The 19,763-nt window shown below is 40.9% G+C and overlaps 1 protein-coding gene across 1 annotated transcript in view; it reads right to left on the bottom strand.

The window, feature by feature from the left end:
• LOC128734526 (sex peptide receptor) overlaps nucleotides 1-19,763 on the bottom strand; it is a 97,814-nt gene that overhangs the window by 2,960 nt on the left and 75,091 nt on the right. The window lies entirely within an intron of this gene.

The raw sequence follows: 19,763 nt of genomic DNA, 5'->3' as shown, positions 1-19,763 counted from the left end.
CTGCTATGAAACACCCCGACCAACCAGATGTATTGCTGCTATTATGAAGAATATTAGAGTTCAACAGCGAAATCAATTTTTTGCCGTTGCCATACTGCCGGTTTCTACCATTTTTTTGGTCGCCAAACAACAATTCACTAGAACAAACTGTAAGTTGCAGAAAGCAAGTTATTATTAATCGGTTTTCAAGTCAGAATGCTAGAATTTTGCTAGAAACTAAGTTTGACTGATCGAATATATTTATTTTGTTTAAATGACTGGTTTTCAAAAATTACACAATTATGATGGTGCGTTAATTTAAGCCACTTGTCATTCCAATATGCACGATAAAATTTTAGGCGCATATGCTGCACAACTACGGAAACTGCTGAAAATTTATTGTATACTGTTTCGAATATTTTATTATGATCGCTGTAAATCAAATCGATCAGGATGATTTGACAGTAATATAACTTACCTTTTTCTGCCCACAGTTATAAATATTTTCAATTTATTGAAGCTGTCTAGCAAGCGTTGTAGAACAAAGCACAAAGCTTCATTAGATCATGTCATTGTCAAGCAGCAAAACAGCTGGTTAGTCTCCATATTGCAGAGTGACAGTCGCATGCTCCCTGCGTCTACACGTTAGAACAGAGAATGGTAGAGAGAGACTAGAATTGCGCAAAAAAGAACCCACCGTCTAAAGAAACACGAGAACGAAGAGCACGTGGAAGACATCGTAACAGCTGGTTAGAGGAAGCATGTCAGAAAGTGACAGATGAGAAGAATCAGCCCAGGAGTCGCATGCTCACTGCAGCTACACGTCAGAGCAGAGAAAGGAAGCTGCGGAAAAAACTCACCATCTAAAAACGAGTACGAGGAGCACTTGTTCGCTGGCGCAGAGGAGCGGTTCGCCAGCAACGATAAATGGCGTTTCTTCAAAACGGTGAGCTGCAGGACCCATGTAAGTTCTGGGAGTACAACTGGCAGACTCATCATCTGTTTGTGTACTTCAAGGCGACGTACGATTCAGTGGAACGAAATAAGCCGTGGGCAGATAATGCTAGAACATGGTTTTCCGACGAAACTAGTCACGCTGATTTGTGCGATGCTGGATGCGTCAGGATAGATCTCAGCCGTTGAATGAGCTGAAGCAAGGCGATATACTCTCTAACCTGCTATTCCACATAGACTTGGAAGGTGCAAGATAAAGTGCCAAAGTAGAAAGGAATGTGACTACAATCATGAACTCTCAAGTGCTTCTTGGTTTTGCGAGTGACGTCGATATAATCGAAATTAACCGTAAAATAGTGTAAGAGGTTTTTAGGCCTTTTAAATGGGAAGCAGCGAGATTGGGTCTTACCATTAACACCACCAAAACGAAGTAGCATGGTTGCTGGCAGGGATCGTGCGAGACCAAATGGTGTTGTTGCCGATGTGGATCTGGATAGGGAACGACATGAAGTAGTAGAGAAATTCATATACCTTGGTACGCTCGTGACATGTGACAACAATATAAGCCACGAAGTAAAACGACGATTTTCAGCCGCCAATCGGTCTTTTGACGAAATTGACGGAATAAACGAAACTGATCGAGGACGATGCTCTGCTACTGCAGCTGGTGTTCGAGGGGATTGGAGAACGGCAGCCCAGGACTGACAATACTGGAGAACAATAATTAATTCGGCGCAGCATCGATAACGGACCGTCACCACTAAAGTAAAGCAAGTGCATAGCTAGTACTTTTACCGAAAGAAATTCTCATAAATATTGAAGCGTCTTCAAACGGCGAGTGCAGCGAAATATGAGGCAGTAAAGCTAATTTTAGTTGGAACTAAATCATGATTTTATCTTGCTTTCCGCGCAATAAAAACTTCGCTCTTTGAATGCTCCGCACTCAAGCAGATATAGTTTGAAACTGTACAAAGCAATTCCATGAAAAAATAAAAACACTTATATAAGGTACTCGGAGAAAAAAGCACTAGTCGTCAAAAAGTTTTTTTTACAGTCGTGTTAAATTTTAAGAATTTTTTTCGGCGTTCACTCAGATGTTTGGTTTATGAATAAGATTGTATGAGTAGCTTCACTTTAAGTAAGTTCAAACTGAACAACTGGGCATGTAGTCATATTCCAATTTTATGAGCCTAATCGGAAAGTTAATTTTACGAATTAGTGCTACATTCGGTCGAATATACATCAGTTGAGCAGATTCAGTTTTGCGTTTGACCGATAGGTTAGAGTTTCGTGTGTTACGCCTCTTTGTTAGTTTGAATCGCGCCTCCATTAAATTGAACTGCACGATAAAAAAAGAGGACGCATGGTTGTTTTCATGACTCACAAAGTCCCAAAGTGTTCTCAAATTTTAATTTTTGATTTTTCCTATAAATTTGAGTAAATTGCTGGAGTCATTTTGTTGACCCGTGTAACTGACACGGCAGCGTTAGAAAAAAAAAATCCTTATTCACCTTCCGCTGTGCTTTTTTCGGGGATAAAATAAAGCGTCCAACATTTACGGGCTCCAAGCGCCGGCTGCCGGCACCGGTTGGGTAAAACAGGTGAGACATTTTCCGTTTTCATTCGAGCGGTGAAATTTTTCGGTCTTTCGTTGGAGATTGCGGCCAAGGAAAGCTACACTATATGTACGGGAGCCCGCTCTGGTTCCTTTTTTAAAATGGCACCAGCCGGCCCATTTGTTTCACCTTTAGCGGTTCATGTGAGATTTTCCAAGCGATGGAATAATGTTTAATGGTGCGCGCATAAGTTTGAATTGGGTGTAAAGTGTAATTATGATGGTGGATTACGAAAATAACAAAAAAAACGCGGCGCGTTTTTTAGCAACCGGCTTACAAATTTCAACAATTTTACATAGAGTATTCCACGTGATTTGTTTCGTTGTTAAAGGAGTCGGCTGATATTTCAACTGTTGGTTTATATTTTAACGTTTGGTTCCGTCGTAAATAACAGAGAAGGTAGTGCCGAACGAAACCATTGTTTATGTTCGGATTCGGATGAAACCATTCGGTGGCACTGCAAAAGTTTGTCGTTTTATGATTCGACCTTCCCGGTCTCGTTCGTCTGCTCTCTGTTCATCTGCGTGGCTTCGAATAGTTTCCTCGTGCATATGGTTTTTCTATAGCGTAATGTTACCCCTTTACGAAAGAGTTATGGCTGCAGCGGGTTGAGGGGTGAGTATCAACGCTGTTAAATTGAAATCAAATTGAGTTTTGTATGTTATATTCGTTCTTTATCGGTTACATCTGATTTCGTTTTATATCCGAAGAAAACTTCTAAACGCAATAAATAACGTATTAAGGTCAATCAGACAGTGCCAGAAAATAGGAACAATCGATTGCATAAGCTTCCTGGCGTAGGCTTTGGTCACCATGCTTTGTTTGTCGTTCCGGTTTAGGGCCTTCCGGCCCCTTGAAGACGTGGAGGCCTAGAGGAAAACATCCGTATTCTTCGTCGCAGTACGAATCAAAAGTTTCGGCCAAAGCCTCAACCCCTTTTTTGGATTTCACCAGGTCAGCTGTTTTCGGTTTTCTGCCGCTCGGTCATTTGGGTCTCCTTGAATGACTCCCAGGTGTTGCTCGATTCGTCTGTGGGACGCAGTCGAATTTTTTACGACGTCGCACATGATATTAAGCGGACCGACTTCATCTCGATAATTACTTAACAGATTGTGTTGATTCTAGTTGAAGCTGGTTTTGGTTAAAATTTCATCACTTATTTTCACATTCATACGCTGAAAAGCTACAAACTGACAATTTGACTCAATTTGACAATTATATTGGCTAGTAAGCCAATAAATAAAAATCAATGTTCGTCCCAAAATACTGAATATTAGGAAATAAACATGAAGTCAGACTTAAAAGAGAAGTTGAAGTTTTTCTTTAAATTTTGGATTTGACATTTTCCTTGAAAATGAAATTGAAAGACTTGGAATTGGACTTGAAATTGGATTTGAATTTAAAGTTGAAATTGGACATCAAATTGGATTTAATTGGATATTTGAAATAAGATTTAAAATTGGAATTCAAATTTAAGTAGATATTGGACTTGAAATCCAAGTTGAAGTGAGTGTTGGATTTGGATATGGACACGAAATTAGACATGAAATTTTACTTTACATACTTTATTTTACATACTTGGTCTTACTTTCTCATACGTTTTACCTCTTTTCTTTTCCTTTTTCTCTATAGGGGGAAGTTTTTACGCTCGAATGGTAATTCACACACAGCAATAGTAGCAACAAGACATCGAACCACCGCTGCAAAATAAGCCACACCTTTTTTTCATCGTCTTCCATTCTACGCGTTTCGAGCGGGACGAGCAGAAGAAATTCCATGCTATATATGCAGTGCGCAATTCATATTTTAGTGTTTTCCATGTGTTATTTTAAGCTTGAAGCACCAATATATGGAGTAGTTTTAACTTGAAACTAGTGCCTCCTTCACATCCTCTGAAGACGTCCTGGGAAGTAGCTGATGTGTGTAGAATCCACATCCACTCCACTGGCTTAATGTTGCTGCAACAGGCTCGCGGACCAAATCGTCCTTTTTAGGACAAGGTTTTCGAGGTTTTCTCTACACTGTTATCCGCCAGTGCACAAGCAGAATACAAATGCAGCACCCCACTGGTTGAGTGCTTACTGTCGACGGACTTGCGGACCAAACCCGTCCATTTAAGGATAACAATGAAGAGTGAAATTGTTATTCGCATGTGCCTGAACAGAACACTCTTTTCACGACGGCTTCTAACTTGAGCGGCACCGTTTCTGTTCGGTCTTGTACAGACAAGTTTGCTCATGCCGCAACAAGGCTAGGAAGTCATTTCGTTCCGTCCCGAGGAGTCAAGCACAGCTCCGACAGGAAGTCCTAAATGCTCAGACATTTTAGGTTTTCAGGTTATACCTTTGGTATTACCTTTGTTATACCATAACAAAGGTTTAAAAATTGGTCGAAAAACACGAAATTGATCCGAGGCCCGGAGGGCCAAGTCACATATACCAATCGATAGGGTTCGACGATTTGAGCAATGTCTGTGTGTGTGTGTGTGTGTGTGTGTGTGTGTGTGTGTGTGTGTGTGTGTGTGTGTGTGTGTGTGTGTGTGTGTGTGTGTGTGTGTGTGTGTGTGTGTGTGTGTGTGTGTGTGTGTGTGTGTGTGTGTGTGTGTGTGTGTGTGTGTGTGTGTGTGTGTGTGTGTGTGTGTGTGTGTGTGTGTGTGTGTGTGTGTGTGTGTGTGTGTGTGTGTGTGTGTGTGTGTGTGTGTGTGTGTGTGTGTGTGTGTGTGTGTGTGTGTGTGTGTGTGTGTGTGTGTGTGTGTGTGTGTGTGTGTGTGTGTGTGTGTGTGTGTGTGTGTGTGTGTGTGTGTGTGTGTGTGTGTGTGTGTGTGTGTGTGTGTGTGTGTGTGTGTGTGTGTGTGTGTGTGTGTGTGTGTGTGTGTGTGTGTGTGTGTGTGTGTGTGTGTGTGTGTGTGTGTGTGTGTGTGTGTGTGTGTGTGTGTGTGTGTGTGTGTATGTAATGATTTTTTCTATCGCCTGTTTCTTAGAGATGGCTGAACCGAATCGTTCGCTATTACTTTTGTTTGAAAGGTATTATTGTCTAGTAGATCACTATTGAGTTGCTTCGTGACACGACGTTTCGTTTAAAAGTTATAAGCAAAAATGTGAAAAACACGTGACACGGGTTTCTCCAGAATTACATGACCGATTTTAACGATCTTAGTATCAAATGAAAGCCCTTATTAAAGCTAAATTATTCAGCAATTTTTAATTGAAAACAAACAAGTAGTTTAAAAGTTATGCTTAAAAAACCTGTTTTGACAAGGTAATAATTATCGCCTGTTTCTTAGAGATGGCCAAACCGATTTCTGCGCTATTAGTCTCATTTTAAAGATAATGTATCCTAATAGATCACTATTGAATGATTTTTTGATTGGACGTTTAATTTGAAAGTTATGAGCAACCGTATACACCACACCAAAATTAACAATAAGTTATAAAGCTTTTAACCAAGATAATTTACCTAATTTCAAGATAATTTACCTAATTTCAATTATTTTAATATCAAACGAGAGGTTTTGACACTACGAATATATATGCAAAATTTTATAAGAATTGGTTGTACCGGTCAAAAGATATTAACCCTCGAACACTCGCGCCTACTTTTGTAACACAATTACTCGTGCGCACTATAACCCCAAACCAAAGAAAACGTGCGCACTAGAGGTTTGACTGGGAAAACTTGGTTTTAGGTTTATCAAACCTGTAGAATAGTTTCTTGAAATTAAAAGCTCTATCGTCTGGTGGAATCTAAATTTTGATTAATCCCCCTAAAAGTGAAATAAAAAAATTTTTTTTCTTCAGTAGCAATATAGCACATTGATGTGTTCTGCAAAGTTATAGAGCATATTATTACAAGAAATTTTGCTAGAGACAGTAACCTTCCATCTCTGCAGCTAAGATAGAAAAATCTTATTTATTGTATATGAATTTGTAAACTCAGTTTTTATATTTTTGCTCTTTTTGTAATTGTTGTATGACTTTTCCTTGTATTACAAAGTTGTACAAATGATAAAAATACACAGCTTTGCTGAATATAGTATACCTCTATGTTTGCTTGTTTAGGAACTGTAGAACATTGATTATAAAAAATACCTTAATTTTGACTACAAATTTCTCGACTACCAGCAGACGGATACATTTTAAACATTTTACATTGGCTAGTTTTGCTGCATACAGACACCATTTTTCCATATGAAGAAACGAGAGAAAATTCCACTTGGGGTAAATTGCGGTACACCTCGCATGCTGATTGTTTCGTTTCTGTGATGGCGGTTTATGGTGATCTATTTTCCCAACAATTTAAATTATTAATGCATTGAATAATTATGACATTTTGCTCAGAATAAGTTTATTGAAGCATATACGTTAGTTAATCAACGATTTGTAACTTTATAACAATATGGCGTTGAAAAACCTACACGTGTTGTACAAAATACAATAGCGTGAGTAACTGAAGGTTAATAAAAATTGATGAAAATTATTCAAGAAAACTCTATTGATGTGAACCAAATAGAATGGCATTACAGGACCTTTACTAGGCAATGTATATGTTAAATAATAAAATTTCCACTTACAAGTTACTTTTATTTGCACTTACTCAAATTAATAACAACTTACTTATCCTTACTCAGCAATTTTATGAAAAAAGGATCTATCAAAATTTAAAAGTATTTCTATTTTGTTCAAAATTTGTAAACTTATTCAATTTTCAAAAATTTTATGTAAACCAACGCATTACGCAACGTTAACCAATAGATGAATTATGTTCCGAAAACGTGTCGATTTCTATCTCAAATAACAAGTAAGACCGTATAACAAAGGTTCCTTTCACCACTAGGTGGATTAAATCGGGTTTTTTAATGTGGAGAAAGCCCTTCTTTTCCTACCGTTTTTCGTCTTTTTCTCATGTTTTTCTTTTTTTTGTCACGTGTTTTCTATTCTATTGCTTCGTTTTCTGTTCCATTTTTCTTTTTTCTGTACTGATTTTCGTTTTGTAGTAATTTTCTTTTCCGTTTTCCGTCACATTTTTATTCTGTTTTGGCTCTTTTCTCCCGGTTTTCCTTTTTTATGCCCCGTTTTTTGTCTTTTTTTCTGCAGATTAGTCAATTCGTTGTTTTTTTTTCTGTTTTTCTTCTCTTCTTTTTTGTCTCATCTTCCCCATGTTGTCCCATCTTTGTCTTTTTATATCCTTTTCGACCTATTTTTACCGTTACGAAGTGAACCTCTACCGGTTTTCGTTTCTCTCTCTCTCTCTCTCTCTCTCTCTCTCTCTCTCACACACACACACACACACACACACACACATACACACAGACTTATTTTCTCTTTTGGTTTTTCTTGATTTCTGTTTCGTTTTCCTTTTGTTGTTCCGTTTTCACTCTTTTTCTTTCCCGGTTTTTCCACCTTTTCTGCCATGTTTTTTTTTCTTTTTTTGTTCCGTTTTTTCACTATTGTTTCGTTTTCCCCTTCTTTTCTTTCTTGTTTTTCAATTTTTATGTTCGCTGTTCTCTCGTTCCTGTCCCGTTTGTTGCCCTTTTCGGTTGTAATTTTCTCCTTGTTTTTCTCGTTTCTGTTCCATTTTGTGTCTTTTTCTTTCATTTTCAGGCCCGTTTTTCTTCTTTTTTTTTGTTTTCGTCTGTTCCGTTCTTCCTCTCACCTTTTCTTTTTTCCGCCTTTTTTCCTTTTTTTCTGTTCTCGTTTCTGAACTTTCCTGCTCCCGTATTTTCTCTTTTTCTGTTCAGTTTCTTTCGTTTTTTTGTCGAAAGGTTTGAGTACTGCGACCATTATTTTGATGTATTGTGGTCTTTCTACTTTTTGTCTCCCAGTTAGCCTCGAGGTACGACGCCGGTTTAACAAGCTAGTTGTTGTACGTTCGAATTTCGGCTGGGAGAGGTTGCTAGAGTCAAAAGGATCCTAGTACTAGCCCTGCAATTGTCCTGTACTCCACACCTCACAGCTGTCAAGTCTGTCATATAAAAACTGAAGGTCAAGTTTCGATAACGGAATATAGCACCTTGGCTTTGCTTTTTTCCCTTCTTTGTTCCGTTTTTACTCTTATTCGGTCCAATTTGTCTTCATTTTCCTTTTCGTTTTCCTCGTTTTCTTTATCGCCTTTTCAACTTTTCTATCCAATCTCCTTTTTGTTTGCCTCATTTCTCCCTTTTTGTCTCCCGTTTAGCTTTTTTCTCTTTTTACGTCTCATTTTTTCTCCCATTGTGTCACAATTTTTTTGCAATGTCAGTTTTTCTTCTCTCTCTCTCTCTTCATTTTCGACCATCACTCAGGAACAACAAAAATGTTATCATGATTAGAAATTGACAAAGAATAAATAATATTTATTTTCATATGTACTTTTTCGACGACAATCCGCTTATCGAATCCATGCCGAATTCAGGAGCCGTCTTCACATTACTCGGTCTTAAGCTGTCACTCTCCAGTCGCCCCTAACACCCGCTGTTCTAGCATCCTCGTCAACAGCGCTCATCCAACGGGTACGGGGTCTGCCTCGAAGTCGTCGGCCTCTGTTGGGTTTTCTGTTAAATATTGTTTTCGCTGGTCTCTCATTCGGCATACTTGCTACATGGCCAGCCCATTGTAGCCTACCGTATTTTAGTCGCTTCACAATATCCGCATCTTCGTACACTTGGTATATTTCATGATTCATGCGCCTACGCCACACTCCTTCGTCTAATATGCCGCCAAGAATTAATTGCAGGATCTTACGCTCGAAAACGCCAAGAGCTCGTCGGTCACTTTCTTTCAACGTCCACGCTTCGTGGCCGTAGAGTACCACCGGGAGAATTAGCGTCTTATAGAGCGCGAGTTTTGTACGGAGTTGTAGGTTACGGGACCTCAGCTGGCTACGTAATCCGTAGAAGGCCCTGTTGGCAGCCGCTATCCGCCTTTTTACTTCACAGCTTACATCGTTGTCACATGTCACTAACGTACCAAGGTAAACAAATTCGTCGACCACTTCAAAAGTATCTCCATCTATCACCACCGCAGTTCCAACACCCGAAGGGCTACCACGCTCTCTACCAGCCACCATATACTTTGTTTTGGTAGAATTTATGATAAGCCCTATCCTCGCAGCTTCCTCCTTAACATGCGTGTACGCTTCTTCCACAGCTCTACGGTTAACACCGCTGATATCGATGTCGTCCGCGAACCCTACACGGAAAGAAATCTGTTTCTGTTTTCATGAATAAAAAGTCATGAAAACAAAATGCTTGAAATTTCATGAAATCATTACCATGACTCATGATTTCATGACTGTACCGACAAATGTCATGATCTATAACAAGCATATTTAGGAATATTATTCATAATTGCTTAAAGCGTTACACGAACTGTCAAATCGGGTGTTCGAAATCACAGCAGCCAATGTTAGTGATTTAGCAGCATGTGATGATTCTGTTGAATAAAGAAGTACAGTTTTTATGATGGTTTCCGTCGCTGATGAGCAAAAAAAGTGAACAGATTAGTAATTTTCAGTTTCATTGACGTGAGTTATGGTTAAAATGCTATTATAATGATGGATAGCGAAATTAAAAAATCCGCTGCCGTGAAAGTGGGGGAAGACGATAAAAGTGGAAAGGTTATGATATCCTATATTCTGGACATGGAAATTAAACCATCGATCCGTTTTAATGACTGCAGTTCCGTTGAGGCGACAGTGATGGCCGTTTTACACGACGCAGCAAGAGTTGTGGTGAAAGAACTTGCGGCCGCATCTAGTACCAGGAAATCTCGTAAAGAACCGGTAATAGCTTATGCACCAGAGATCAATCCGGTTTTAATATCGTTTGATGGGTTAGGAATACTTAGAGATCAACCTGTGCAGTAGATAGTATACCGACTGGTACTGAGCATAAGAATAACGAGGATTGATCCGACTCCGAGTACCTTTCAAGCAATTCCCAATCCATCCGTCGATCGATCCAGGCAACTCTGGTAACATTCCGCATTAATTTGAACCTCACTCTAACCGTAAATATTACACCTGTGTTTTTATCTAGAACCACTTTTGAAATGGGTACCGTATCCAAACTGTTGCCTGGTATAGGGCCTTATTTTATAAGTAACGTCGAGTGTCACTTTGCTCGACTGGTCTACTTCTGGTATTATATAGGGGGTAGTCCTGTATGGCCGGACAGCCTCCATGCACGGACAATAGCGAAACAAAGAATGATAAAATTATTTGGAAAGAATAGAACAATAGTACAATTAAAGTACCAAATATTTTTACTACTCTTTATTTTTGAGAAATCGCTAGTGTCCGGGCATACAGGACTTCCCCCTAAGTAACATGCGACACGCGTAACTCGACTGCGTCGACCGCTAAAAAGTTAGTAACTTGACCGTTAGCAACTGACGAGTGAGCTTGTTCTAATTTGGCGGTGCATTCAGCCGCTATGCCCGCGGTTCTTCCCGCAGTCGACACTCGACAGTCGAGTCGAGCTGCTCGGGGGGACAAAATAGGGCCAATAATATCAACTATATCAGTCATGATTATTCGTCAAGCAATCATAAAATCAATGAGTCGTTAAAAACGTTCATCACCATACAAAAACAAGTGATTTTCCATACCTATTTTTGAAGCGTAAGATATGTTAGATATAATGATGATGAGATCCGCATACTGTTTGAATATTTTCGTACCATTATAACTATGTTAGGTTTCATTATTTTAATATTATTCGTATTGTTCAATCATTACAATTAATACCTTACTTTACTTTAATTGGCCTAACGTCTTATGACAAGGCCTGCGCAGTATAATTTCTCCATCTGTTTCGGTCCATGGCAACTGATCTCCAGTTCCGCGGGCACCCAGTGCTCGCCAGATCTCGCTCCACCTGGTCTTGCCACCTCGCTCGTTGTGCCCCTCTTCGTCTTGTTCCTACCGGATTTGATGCGAAAACCATTTTTGCAGGATAGTTGTCCGGCATTCTAGCAACATGTCCTGCCCAACGTATCCGTCCAGCTTTAACCACTTTCTGAATACTTGGTTCGCCGTAGAGACGCGCGAGCTCGTGGTTCATTCTTCGCCTCCATACACCGTTCTCTTGCACTCCGCCAAAGATGGTTCTTAGCACCCGCCGTTCGAAAACTCCGAGTGCTCGTAGGTCCTCTTCTAGCAATGTCCACGTTTCGTGCCCGTAGAGGACAACCGGTCTAATTAGCGTTTTGTACAGTGTGCACTTTGTACGGGGGCTCAGATTGTTCGACCGCAAGTGTTTGTGGAGTCCGTAGTAGGCCCGACTTCCGCTGATAATACGTCTTTTAATCTCACGGCTGGTATTGTTGTCCTCTGTTGCCAGCGAGCCAAGGTATACGAACTCGTCGACTACCTCGAACTCATCCCCGTCGATTACCACGGTGCTGCCCAAGCGAGCCCTGTCGCGCTCGGTCCCGCCCGCCAGCATATACTTCGTTTTAGACGTATTTATCTGCAATCCAATCTTCTCTGCTTCGCGTTTCAGTCTGGTGTACTGATCTTCCACCGCCTCAAATGTTCTGCCGACAGCATCCACGTCGTCAGCAAAGCAGATAAATTGACTGGATTTATTGAAAATCGTGCCCCGCATTTCGATCGCCGCTCGCCTTATAACACCTTCAAGCGCAATGTTGAATAGCAGGCAGGAAAGACCATCTCCTTGTCGAAGTCCCCTGCGAGATTCGAATGGGTCCGACAATCCACCCGAGATTCTCACACAGCACTGGATCCCATCCATCGTAGCCATGATAAGTCTAGTAAGCTTACCCGGAAAGCCGTTTTCGTCCAAAATTTTCCATAGCTCTTGTCGGTTTACGCTATCATATGCGGCTTTGAAATCGATGAACAGGTGGTGCGTGGGGACTCGGAATTCGCGGCACTTCTGGAGGATCTGCCGCAGGGTGAAGATTTGGTCTGTTGTAGACCGACCCTCCATGAAGCCGGCCTGGTAACTTCCCACAAATCTATTGGCTATTGGCGATAGTCGATGAAAGAGGACTTGGGACAGCACTTTGTAGGCGGCATTCAGGATAGTGATGGCTCGGTAGTTCTCACAATCCAGCTTATCACCTTTCTTGTAGATAGGGCAGATAACCCCGTCTTTCCACTCCTCCGGCAGTCGTTCCGTATCCCAAATCTTGACAATCAATTGATGCAGACAGCCGGCGAACTTGTCCGGGCCCATTTTAATAAGTTCCGCTCCAATGCCATCCTTTCCCGCTGCTTTGTTGTTCTTCAGCCGCTGGATGGCTTCTTTAACTTCCCTTATCGATGGGGGTGGCACATCTTCATCGCTTGCTGCACCAATGTGGTCACTTCCTCCGCTATCATGGTCTTCCGCCTGCACGCCATTCAGGTGTTCATCGTAGTGCTGCTTCCACCTTTCGATCACCGCACGGTCATCAGTCAAGATACCTCCATCTTTATCTCTGCACATTTCGGCCCGCGGCACGAAGCCTTTGCGAGATCCGTTGAGTTTCTGATAGAATTTCCGTGTGTCGTGAAAGCGGTACAGCTGTTCAAGTTCTTCGCACTCCTTCTCCTCTTGGTGGCGCTTCTTTTCCTTGAAGAGTCGGGTTTGCTGTCTCCGCTTCTGTTTGTATCGCTCCACATTCTGACGGGTGGCTCTACGCAGCATTTGTACCCGCGCTGCGTTCTTCTCATCCAATATCTGCTGGCATTCCTCGTCAAACCATTCGTTACGTCGATTCGGTGCCACACTGCCTAGGACGTTCTCCGCTACGCTGTTAATGGCTGTTTTCACGGCATTCCAACAGTCTTCAAGAGGGGCTTCATCCAGCTCTCCCTCTTCCGGTAGCGCGATTTCGAGAGATAACGCGTAGTTTTCGGCGACCTCTGGTTGCTTCAGTCGCGCTAGATTATACCGTGGCGGGCGGCGGTATCGTATGTTGTTCACAACAGATAGTTTTTGGCGTATCCTTACCATCACTAGGTAGTGATCCGAATCAATGTTAGCGCCCGGATATGTTCTGACGTCGATAATGTCTGAGAAGTGCCGACCATCTATCAGAACGTGGTCGATTTGTGATTCTGTCTGGTTGGGTGATCTCCAGGTGTACCGATGGTAGAGGTTATGCTGGAAGAAGGTACTACGTATGGCCATGTTCTTGGAGGCGGCGAAGTCGACAAGTCTTAGGCCGTTTTCGTTCGTTTGCGGGTGAGCGCTGAACCGTCCAATCACCGGTTTGAATTCCTCCTCCTGACCAACCTGAGCATTACAGTCCCCGATGATAATTTTGACATCATGTCTTGGGCAGCGGTCGTATTCACGCTCCAACTGCGCGTAGAATTCGTCTTTGTCATCATCGGTACTTCCGAGGTGAGGGCTGTGCACGTTAATTATGCTTATATTGAAGAATCGGCCCTTGATTCTTAATCTGCACATTCGGGGGTTGATCGGCCACCACCCGATCACCCGCTTCTGCATCTCGCCCATCACTATAAAAGCTGTGCCCAGCTCATGTGTATTGCCGCAGCTCTGGTAGATGGTATGACCATCTCTATACGTACGTACCATCGTTCCTTTCCAGCATACCTCCTGCAGCGCTACGATGTCGAACTTGCGGCTCTTCACTTCTTTAGAAAGCACGTGGGTACTTCCGAGGAAATTTAGAGACCGACAGTTCCATGTTCCTAATTTCCAATCGTTAGTCCGTTTTCGTCGCCTGGGTCTTTGCCGATTGTTCCGATTAGAGTTATTATTATTACTTACGGAGTCCATTGCTTTGGTTTTTTTAGTGGTTCAGGCTTGCAAAGCCCGCAACCAACCCCACAGTATCGCCGGAGGGCCAACGTAGCTCGAAGGAGCCCTCCTCCCCTGTCAGCATACGACCTTGGTTTCCACCGGGGTTGGTTACCCGATCTCCACCCGAGGTTGCTCGTATCCCGGCTGGTACCACGAGGAGGTTGGGGTAGGAGTTGCTAGGTAAGAGGCTGTGAACCACTGCGGGGTCTATTTTATGCCCAGTGCACAAGGCACCGATGGTACGCATTACCAAGCCATTCACCAGCCACAATTAATACCATACTAGCTATAATTTAACGAAATGGTTGAATTATTTTCTTGACAGTACTACATATTGTTTTAATAATTGAAAAAACTAAAATAATAAAGTTTAGCTGACATTTTATTAAATTGCCTGGCCATACAATTGCTGAAGCTGTTGGACTCATTGTTTCTGTAGCTGTTGAGCCGGAAACACAGCGCTAGGATACACGATATTTGGTGACTGGAACTATTGTTGCTGCTGCTGCTGTTGGTGTTGTTAGTAATAGCAGCTAGTTGATCAAGCAAGGCGGGCGCCACATTGTTCTTCACTAGCTTCACTAGGAGTTGCTATTATTAGTCTTCTTCAATCGTTGACGATGTACCTGACGATGGGGTCAACTGAGTTTGGTTGCCTGTGCTGGGATTCAGTCTGATTAAATTTGCAATAGCATTAATATCTTGACAACTATGATTCGTAGCAATTTCGTGTTTTCAAAGTAAGAAAAGATAAAATCCCAAGAGTTGAATGTCTCCATCTCCAGTGACTCATTCAAATATGAATAAATTCCAGCTTCCGCTCGGACATGCCTTCATTTTTTGAATAGTCTATATTGAACATCCATCCATCTATGGTGTCCATCGGTATTATTTAGTTTGATTTTCTATAGGAGAAATAAAAGCAATTATTATCTTACATTAGCTATCAAAATGACTTACATTATTTTTCTGTTGGGGAAGAATAAATACTTAATGCGAGAAATGTAGATTATTATTAACCCTCCTGAATGCTGGATAATATTAATCACGTGCTGAAAAATAAATAAAAGTGGATGCACTTTGATGTACTTTGGTGTTGACAAATGGTACGAGCGAAAGTTGTGCATTACCTTACAGAAAATACGGGACAAATTGCCAGATCAGCATCTGAAAAGTGGAATTTGCAGTGATGTATTGGAACTGGCAGCAAATATCACTTACTTACCTAAATAAAAAGTTGAGCTAGTTTCTGTAGCAATTTCTCGTCTGGAACTGTGAGCACTTCTACTATCAGCCTTCACCTAATCTAACTTCGCTCGTACCAAGCACCACCGGCCATGCTATTGCTGCTAGTGGTGATGCTGTTACCACTGGAGTTCCACTGCTGCTACTGCAACTCGCACTACTAACACTTTGTCAAATCCAGCGGTTTCAATAAAAGTTTTCGTGAAAGATGACTGTGTCGATTACTTTAAAACGCACGTAAAGCACTTTTCCCTCAATAAAAACTAAACAATTTGATCATTATCTGCCGTGCGAAATCTCAACTCAAACTCTAACACCATGTAAACAAACTATCAATTGCTGTCAAAACAGTGAGGTTAAGAGCTCCGATACAATGGTTTACAGATCATGATTTTAGTCGAAAAATCAGGAATTTGATTCATGGTCCCAAGTTAAAAGATTCATGATTTCAGTATTTCGCGTGCAAAACGGTAACGCTCAGGCTGCGTTACGATAAAGAAAAGTATGAAATCATGAACATTATTCATGGTGTATATTCATAACATGAAAATACACTAGATTCTTGAAATCATGAGTCATTTTTCGCATTATTGAGATTAAATTTGTACCCGTGTAGGAGCAGATGAGATTTCGTGATGATGGCACCGCTTCTCTGCACACCGGCCCTTCGAATAGCACCTTCCAATGCAATGTTGAACAGCAAGTTGCTTCAAACCATCTAACGTCACAAACGAGTCCGGTGTCTCACCCGCTATCCTGACGCGGGATTTTGAACCATCAAGGGTAGCACGTATCAGCCTAATCAGTTTTGTTGGAAAACCATGTTCAAGCATAATCTGCCACAGCTCGTTTCGTATAACTGAATCGTACGCCGCCTTGACGTCTATAAACAAATGATGAGTCTGCAAGAATTCCCGGAATTTATCGAGGATCTGTCGCAAGGTGAACATTTGGTCCGCCGTGGACCGTCCCTCTCGATAATTGCTGCATTAGAGTCGATGGCCCTTTTTGTAAATTGGGCATATGAGACCTTCCATACAGTCCGTAGGTAATTCCTTCTCAGTTCATACCTTTAGTATAACCTGATGGATTGCACAATACAGCCGTGCGCCATGGACATGAAATTAGACTTGAAATGGACCTTAGAGAAAAGATTGAAATTGAAATGGAAATTAGGTATAAATTGGATTCAAATTGCTTGAACTTGAATTGTATTGAATTGAATGACTTGAATTGAATTGTATTTAGAATTGAACTTAAAATTAAGCTTTATTTGGGCTTGAAAAAAGTGCTGAAATTTGAACTTTGTGGACTGTGGACCTTATGATAAGCTTGACTTGAAGCTGAAACTATTTTTACGCAAATAAAATTTATATCTCGCAAAAAAGTGGCAGATCAAATTAAAAACTGCGCACTGAATTACAGAAAACATTCGGTTTTATAGTGAATTTTAAAGAGAAGGTGGGCACATGCCCCAGTGTGCCCCAGCCTAGACACGCCGGTGCGACTCACCCTGTAAAGTGGAAGAAATGAGGAAATACTTACTGTAACCGATATTTCTAAACAAAGAAAAATTCCAAAGTTATGCTGTAGTGAGGTGTAGGGGAATATTTTATAAACAAACCTTTAGCGGTGGCATGGGCACAAGTATTTCTTTTATTTATACAGAACTCTTCATACGGCTAAGCTTTAAAAACGACAATCTTTTTAGACAATATGGCGTAATGAAGGAACACTGACAGAATACATTGTAGACCAAAAATTTTGGACCGATACAATACTCCTGACTCTAATCACTTTGGGATAAGTTGCTTTTCATTCTATGCTCAGACTGGATAACATCCATCTCAGTCCAACTGATGTAATGAGTACGTTTTATAACAATTGTATATAAAATAATATGTATGTAATATAAAAAAATTTTAACTGAAAAGGTTGCTCTCAGATAATATGGTTTGCACATTGCCCGTTAAAATGGAAACGTACGCTTTAAGGTAATTAAAAACACAAAAATCCGCCTGATGAGTCCTCGGGCGTGTAAGAATGTCGGCCCTTGTTATTCAATAAAACATGCATAATTTGCACCATCACTTTTTTTTAAATGCAACAAAGAATTTCATAGCTATCCAGCTGAAAAGCATGTAAACTCAGCGAAATACAGCAGATTTTTTAATTAATTTTGTGCAGTCTGGCAGTGGTGAAATCTGCGTGTCAACCAATCAATCACCACAAGTCACACGGTCGTATTCGTATATGTTCTCACATGCACCTCGGTGAGATGTCCCGCAGTCTAGCAGTTACTCATTGGCGCATTTCGAAAACATAAGTCATATTATTGCAATGTCAAGCGTGCTGAAAGACCCGTCACCAACCCGGTGAGTGGAGACGGACAGGTTCATTTCGGAGATTTTATTCTCATTTTTTAATGATTTAATTGCAGTCGAGTTTTCATTTACATATTTGAAATAATGCTGAAGAGAAATAATCGAATTATTAATAAGTTCTTTTTAAAACATGCCACAATTCACTTAGAATTATTACAATATTATTTATTTTACTTAGTATTCACGAAAATAAAACGAAAAACAATTTCTTTTCACTTCCATGACGTTCATGTGAATAGATAAATTTCCGATAATTGATTGCTGTCAACAGCTCGATTTAATCAATCAAAATGCAATAACGCACAATGAGACCGAGTGCGTCGTTTGCTCTTGTTGCTTTTATTGCGTTCGGAAATTTGCCCCGCTTAGTAACTGCCAACAGATATAAACTATTTATTTGTTCAATTCTGCCCAGCGTGGACGTGGACTGTCTTATATCACAAACAAACATTATCGTCGTTGGAGCAATAAAATTATACCCGATTGACTGTGTCTTTTGTTGAACGGGGTAGAGGAAAAACAACCACACGACTCCATAAAACATTTCATTACCAGCTGCTGCTGCTAAAGGTTTATGCTGCTTTGCCTTATGGAAGATTTTAAATTATGTTAGTAATGTGAAACGCTTTCGCTGAGACAAATGAGCTGAAATTAAATGTGGCAAAGCCTAGCTGTCACGCACAATTGACAATTGACAATTGACCTCGTAAAGCAGACGAGGCAGTCATAATGTCGCTGAAAGCAAATGCAACGATCTCGGAACGGAGGCAATCAAATTGGATTCCATTTCGCGATGGATATTTTAAGCAGAAGACACGGGATTTGAGATGATGATTGCTCCGCAAAGCTTTGCGAAGTGGGATAAAGTCCCGTTTCGTATTTCCGCTCCTAATTTGCTACCGATCGCTAGTTCGGATATTGTTCCTGTCTGTGCGCGTAATTTAACGATGGTTGACGTAAGACGACATCGAGCTGTCAGCGATTTTGATGCGAATCGAAGCATGCGATTGGAAAATTGATGCTGCCACGATGGCATAAAGAAGTGTCATTTTCCGTTTCGAGAATGTTGACAGTGGCAATTTCACGTTATCAGTACGAATTTAAGTACATAATAAATGGGCTCAAAAAATATTAAATTATAGAGTAATACAGTTTGAAGATGCTATTATAAACAAAAAATTATGGGCCGGCATTGTCAAATAAAATTGTGAATTTCCGAGTCCGATAAGCTGTTAGTTAAGTTCAAAATATCTCATATGCTTTCCAAACAAAAAAGCACCTCAGAAAACCGGTCCGCAACGCAAACATGTGCCGAAAAACGCCGAAATGGGAAAAACCTTACTGTTTGCTGGAAGAAAATAAGGTTTTTTTTCGGGCGAGCTTTGCATTCGGTTGGTTCGCATTCCGTCTGATAAATAACAACACAATACCCTCGGAAGGGGGGCCCTTCCGCCTACCCCACCTGATGCTGTACGAGGGAAAAATTTCGACCATTTTTCCAAGAGCTCTCTTGTTAGTCGGTAGGCCCGCAATAGAGAAAATGTGAATGTAACTGGACAGTATCGTTTCAACCACTTCTGGATAAAATATGCCGTAAAACTGGAAATTTATTCTCAACGTCTGTGTCTATATTATCTTCCATTTTTATTTTTTGCTATTTCATGTATGCGTTTTTTGTTGTTGTCGGAAGGATCTTGCGTCCAATTCTTGAACGGGAAATGAGCAATTTCGGCATTGTATGTGATTGCTGCTGGTTTTGGGCTGCTGTGCGAAAGAAAACCACCGAAAGAGCAAACCCATCTATCATATGTTATCATCATCAGC

This window comes from Sabethes cyaneus, chromosome 2 (assembly GCF_943734655.1).
Source record: "Sabethes cyaneus chromosome 2, idSabCyanKW18_F2, whole genome shotgun sequence".
Taxonomy (NCBI): domain Eukaryota; kingdom Metazoa; phylum Arthropoda; class Insecta; order Diptera; family Culicidae; genus Sabethes; species Sabethes cyaneus.
The sequence above is the reverse complement of the archived record's forward strand: the minus strand, read 5'-3'. Positions and strand labels throughout refer to the sequence as shown.